The 6,000-nt window shown below is 45.0% G+C and overlaps 1 protein-coding gene across 4 annotated transcripts in view; it reads right to left on the bottom strand.

The window, feature by feature from the left end:
- LOC310690462 (uncharacterized protein) overlaps positions 1-1,114 on the bottom strand; it is a 123,773-nt gene extending 122,659 nt beyond the window's left edge. For 3 of the 4 annotated variants that reach the window (XM_083469373.1, XM_083469372.1, XM_083469371.1), the window contains exon 1: positions 829-1,114. The gene's annotated coding sequence lies outside the window, so the exon portion shown is untranslated. The remainder of the gene's footprint in view (positions 1-828) is intronic. The other variant, XM_083469374.1, reaches the window with a different exon arrangement.
- Between the last annotated feature and the right edge of the window lie 4,886 nt (positions 1,115-6,000).

A 6,000-nucleotide genomic window follows, 5' to 3' on the forward strand; every position in this document is an offset into this window, starting at 1 on the left:
AAAGAAGGGCCTCAGAAGATGATCTCAGGGTCCGGGTAAGGTTCATATGGAAAGAAGCGGTCCTGGAGGTATTGCGGTCCTGAGCCGTTTAAGGCTTTGTAGGTCAAAACCAGCACTTTGAATTGGTCCCAGAAACTAATTGTTAGGAAGTGCAGTCGCACCAGGATTGGTGTAATATGCTCAAACCGCCTTGTTCCAGTGAGCAACCTGGCTGCTGAATTCTGCACTAGCTGAAGTTTCTGAACTGTCTTCAGAGGCAGCCCCACGTATAACGCATTACAGTGCAGTGGTACCTCAGGTTACATATGCTTCAGGTTACATACGCTTCAGGTTACAGACTCCGCTAACCCAGAAATAGTGCTTCAGGTTAAGAACTTTGCTTCAGGATGAGAACAGAAATCGTGCTCCAGTGGCGCGGCAGCAGCAGGAGGCCTCATTAGCTAAAGTGGTGCTTCAGGTTAAGAACAGTTTCAGGTTAAGAACGGCCCTCCGGAACGAATTAAGTGGTACCTCAGTGGTACCTCAGTTCAGTGGTACCTCAGTGGTACCTCAGTGCAGTGGTACCTCAGGTTAAGTACGGCCCTCCAGAACGAATTAAGTACTTAACCTGAGGTACCACTGTAATCTAAGCTTGAAGTTACCAGAGCATAGACAACAGTAGTTAGTCTATCCCTGTCCAGATAGGGGCGTAGCTGGGCCACCAGCCAAAGCTGATGGAAGGCACTCTGGGCCACAGAGGCCACTTGGGCCTTGAGTGACAGCAAAGGATCCAGGAGTATCCCCAGGCTGTGAATCTGCTCCTTCATAGATGCATATAGAAATACTTACACAAAATGCCTCTGTTGCTAATCCACTTGTCAAGAAGTTGCAGGGATTAGCAAACCTCTTGGAAACGACTGGGCAGCCAGAATGGAAAGAAAAGGATGCAGCACAGCCAGGATAGTCAACATGAGCAAGGCGAAGTTCTTCTGATCTTCTCCTGGCACCATGAAGAAGGTCTTAGGTTTGGTGCCGAGTAAAAGGATCGGAGGGCCAAGAGAGTTTGGTGGAATTGGCTCTCTGATGATGGATGTGCAGCCCTCCTCCACACCAAGTTCTCTCCCACTACTTTGACCTCAACTGTTGCATGGAGAGGTTCCAATCTAGTGATGTCACAGAGTAAAAGGTGACCCAGGTGGTAGAAAATAACATCCTGGGTTGGGAGGTGAAAGAGAGACTCGGCTACTTGATGTTGTTCTGAACCTGTAGCTATAGAATCATGGAGCCAGAAGGGTCTTTATGAGTTCCATATAATGCATATACCCATTGAAGGCCAAGACAACAAGAACATCATGGATGATCGTCTAGATTCTGTTGGAAAACCTCCAGAGAAGAAGACCTCATTGTGCTTTGGGAAAAGGGAAACAGGATCCATTGATTAACCATCTTCCGTGTTGCTTAACCATTTTACCTTGCCAAGGCAATCCCTTTTTCCTATTTAGAAATGCCATCACATTTTCTACCCTGAACCTCATCCCCCGCCTCTAGTGACCTAGACTGCTAGTTAAAAAGGTAAAGGGACCCCTGACCATTAGGTCCAGTCGCTAATGGGGCCTCCCGCTGCTGCGCGATTTCTGTTCTCATCCTGGGGCAAATTTTGCAACCCGAGGTACTTCTGGGTTAGCAGTGTTTGTAACCCAAAGTGTTCGTAATCCGAGGTACCGCTGCACACCACCTACAATACCCCACCCTGAGGATCTTCCATGGGCAATATAATGTCACACACCACCCCAATCTCCATAGCCTGCAAGATTAAAGGGATCCCAGGCATGCTGAACCCAGGGTCTGCGTTTCCTTTTCGACCGATGAATCTGTGGTGTCTTTACGTATTATTTACAAACATATACAACCTGTAGCTACTGTGGAGGGCTTCTTCCAAAGGCAGCAGCATCCCTGCCGTTCAGATTGCCTACCCTCACCTGCATTCTCACATATTTGATGCCTTGTTGTGCTAAAAAAAAAAAGGTAAAGGACCCCTGGACGGTTAAGTCCAGTCAAAGGCGACTATGAGGTTGCAGCACTCGTCTCACTTTCAGGCCCAGGGAACCGTCGTTTGTCCACAGACAGCTTTCTGGGTCATGTGGCCAGCATGACTAAACCACTCCTGGTGCAACAGAACACTGTGACAGAAACCAGGGCGCACAGAGACACCATTTACCTTCCTGCCACAGCAGTACCTATTTATCTACTTGTACTGGTGTGGTTTTGAACTGCTAGGTTGGCAGGAGCTGGGACAGAGCAACAGGAGCTCACTCCATCACATGGATTTGAACTGCCAACCTACTGATCAGCAAGCTCAAGAGGCTCCGTGGTTTAGATCACAGTGCCACCCACTCCTCCCTTCTGCTAATACCCCCAGGCTCTCAAAGGAAATTAGGCTGACTCCATTACCTTTGAAGCCATAATGATTTCAAAGGATTAAACTGGTCCAGCACACAGGGTCTGCCTTTAATGAGTCTAATTAAAAGATTAAAGGGGACTATCACACATCTTAAATGCACATGGGTTAGGCTATTAGCTTCAACACCACCAAACCTTAATTAAATCCTAGCACCTATAAATCTATATAACAATACTCTAACTTCAGAGTCTATAGGGTGGGGTTGTTGCCACCAGAGCATCGATTCCTCCCCTGGAATTGTCTTTTATCTTGCTTCCTACCCCTAACTTCTTTCTTCTCTTGTTGCCTTCATATTTGTACAAAGTGTGAGGGCTCTCCCTTCCAACCCGCCTTTCTCCTCTCACTTTTTTTAAAAAAATAATTTTCATTAAGTTTTACATTTTTATCGTAAGAGCATCATATAAACTAACAACAAATTCAATTCCCAGATTCCCCCCACCCCCACTGGTGACTTCCCTCAACTTTCCCTTCTGGTTTTTTTCATAGTAACTTCTCCTGCTTGCTTTATTATATCTTAATATTATATTCTTTAAATTAAATATTGTTATGTTCTTATCTCCCAGAACTGTAAGCTGGATTTCAAAGGGGTAGAGGAACCAGAGACCAAATTGCAAACATGCGCTGGATTATGGAGAAAGCTAGAGAGTTCCAGAAAGACATCTACTTCTGCTTCATTGACTATGCAAAAGCCTTTGACTGTGTCGACCACAGCAAACTATGGCAAGTTCTTAAAGAAATGGGAGTGCCTGATCACCTCATCTGTCTCCTGAGAAATCTCTATGTGGGACAAGAAGCTACAGTTAGAACTGGATATGGAACAACTGATTGGTTCAAAATTGGGAAAGGAGTACGGCAAGGCTGTATATTGTCTCCCTGCTTATTTAACTTATATGCAGAATTCATCATGCGAAAGGCTGGGCTGGATGAATCCCAAGCTGGAATTAAGATCGCTGGAAGAAATATCAACAACCTCAGATATGCAGATGACACAACCTTGATGGCAGAAAGTGAGACGGAATTAAAGAACCTTTTAATGAGGGTGAAAGAGAAGAGCGCAAAATATGGTCTGAAGCTCAACATCAAAAAAACGAAGATCATGGCCACTGGTCCCATCACCTCCTGGCAAATAGAAGGGGAAGAAATGGAGGCAGTGAGAAATTTTACTTTTTTGGGCTCCATGATCACTGCAGATGGTGACAGCAGTCACGAAATTAAAAGACGCCTGCTCCTTGGGAGAAAGGCGATGGCAAACCTAGACAGCATCTTAAAAAGCAGAGACATCACCTTGCCAACAAAGGTCCGTATAGTTAAAGCCATGGTTTTCCCAGTAGTGATGTATGGAAGTGAGAGCTGGACCATCAAGAAGGCTGATCGCCGAAGAATTGATGCTTTTGAATTATGGTGCTGGAGGAGACTCTTGAGAGTCCCATGGACTGCAAGAAGATCAAACCTATCCATTCTGAAGGAAATCAGCCGTGGGTGCTCACTGGAAGGACAGATCCTGAAGCTGAGGCTCCAATACTTCATGAGAAGAGAAGACTCCCTGGAAAAGACCCTGATGTTGGGAAAGATGGAAGGCCCAAGGAGAAGGGGACAACAGAGGATGAGATGGTTGGACAGTGTTATCGAAGCTACCAGCATGAGTTTGACCAAACTGTGGGAGGCAGTGGAAGACAGGAGTGCCTGGTGTGCTCTGGTCCATGGGGTCACGAAGAGTCGGACACGACTAAACGACTAAACAACAACAACAAATGTTCTTATCATTTTATTATCACCTTTATAATTTCTGTGTTTTTGTTAATTGTAAGTGTTTCCTCAAAACCTACTGGTGAGTCCATTTCTTTACATTGATTCCATAAATACAACATAAATGGTTCCCAGTCCTTTTAAAAATCTCTATTGTCCTTGTCTCTAAGTCTTTCAGTTAACTTCGCCATTTCAGCATATTCCACCAGTTTTCTTGCCAATGTTTAGTTAGTATTTCTCTCAACCTTTCTTTGGATTCTGTTTAGAGAGGGCTCCCCTTTCTTATTTCTCTTCCTGCAAAACTATTCACACTGTGAGTGGGATACAACACACCCCAACAATTCCTATCCCACTTCTCTCAACTTCCCTCTTCCTGATTTCTCATCATGTCTGCACCTCCCACTAGGGCTTTTTCTGATTTATCTGTGCATGCTAACAAGAGAGTTGTGGCCTCCAGACTGACTTGATTGATTGCTGCTGGGGCTTCCTGCAAAGACCTGCCTAATCAGGGCAGCATGGCTGTCTCCACCTCACAGTAGGCTTGCTAGGGTTAACCACAGTGTTGTATTCAATTAGAGTGAATAGATTTCATTTTTACACACTTCCAGCGCATATTTTGCATGGCTGAATTGGGACTTCTAAGCTCTGTTGTTAACTGATCCTGCAGAACCAGGTTGAATGCAGGATATAAAAGCGTGATCTTCCATTGCCATCCATTGGGATAGCTCAGTCACCAGAGCATAAGATTCTTAATCTCAGGGTTGTGGGTTCAAGCCCCACATTGGGCAAAAAGATCCCTGCATTGCCAGGGGTTGGACTAGACGACCCTCGTGGTCCCTTCCAACTCTACAATTCTATAATATTCCAAGAGTTTGGGATAGTCTTGGAAGAAACTGTTTCTGGACAGCCGAGCTATGGGGAATGGCGAACTGTGCTTCAGTTGTGTTAAGTTGTGGGTGAACATATCAGATGACACAGCGATTCTTCAGGCAGCTCTTGTTTATTCACAGGCCAGAACAGAACAGAACTGAAGGGTTCAGCCAACCTGCTTATATAGAGCTCAACTACAAAGCAACAGTAACAACTTTCTGTAACTATCCAATCACTGAATGTCACTTTCAATTCCTTATTTGCATATGTGGACCTGAGTGAAAACTATCTACAGTATCCACCTGCTGGCCCAGTGTGAGAACTTCAGTACATAACAAGTTGCAGTGTAACAATTCTACCATAGGTACCTGTAAGCTGAAGTGGTTAAAAGGAAAGAAGAGAAGTATTGGGCATTTGCCTTGGTTTGCTTAGACGAGACATGGGGGCAGAGGACTATGGGGTGATTTGTTTTCCCATCTCCCCTTTCACTGGTTAAAAGCCCCCAATATAATATGTAAAGGTAAAGGTTTAGAGGTTTAAAGACGCCCTCAAGGCAAATCTTAAAAAGACGTAGTACAAACACCAACAACTGGGAAACACTGACCTGAGAGAGCTCCTATTGGAGAATAGCCTCTACCAAAGGCGCCATGGACTCTGAAGAAGCAGGAACTCAGGATGAAAGGGAGGAATGAGCTAAGAGGAAGGCAGCTTTTGCAAATCCTCCCGCCCAGAAACCTATGTCCCCGCTATGGAAGGATTGGCCTCCACAGTCACTTATGGACTCACTGTTAAGACCATAATCATGGAAGACAATCTTACTTGGCTACGAGTGATCCCCAGAGAGATGTAATCTAGAGGCTTCAAAAACCTTGGCACTTGTCTTGATGTTGATTTGTGTTGGTTTCTAATGCACTTTGCAAAAAGATGACAGCAGCAGCGATAAA

This window comes from Podarcis liolepis, assembly GCF_965112155.1.
Source record: "Podarcis liolepis genome assembly, chromosome: 13".
Lineage (NCBI taxonomy): Eukaryota > Metazoa > Chordata > Lepidosauria > Squamata > Lacertidae > Podarcis > Podarcis liolepis.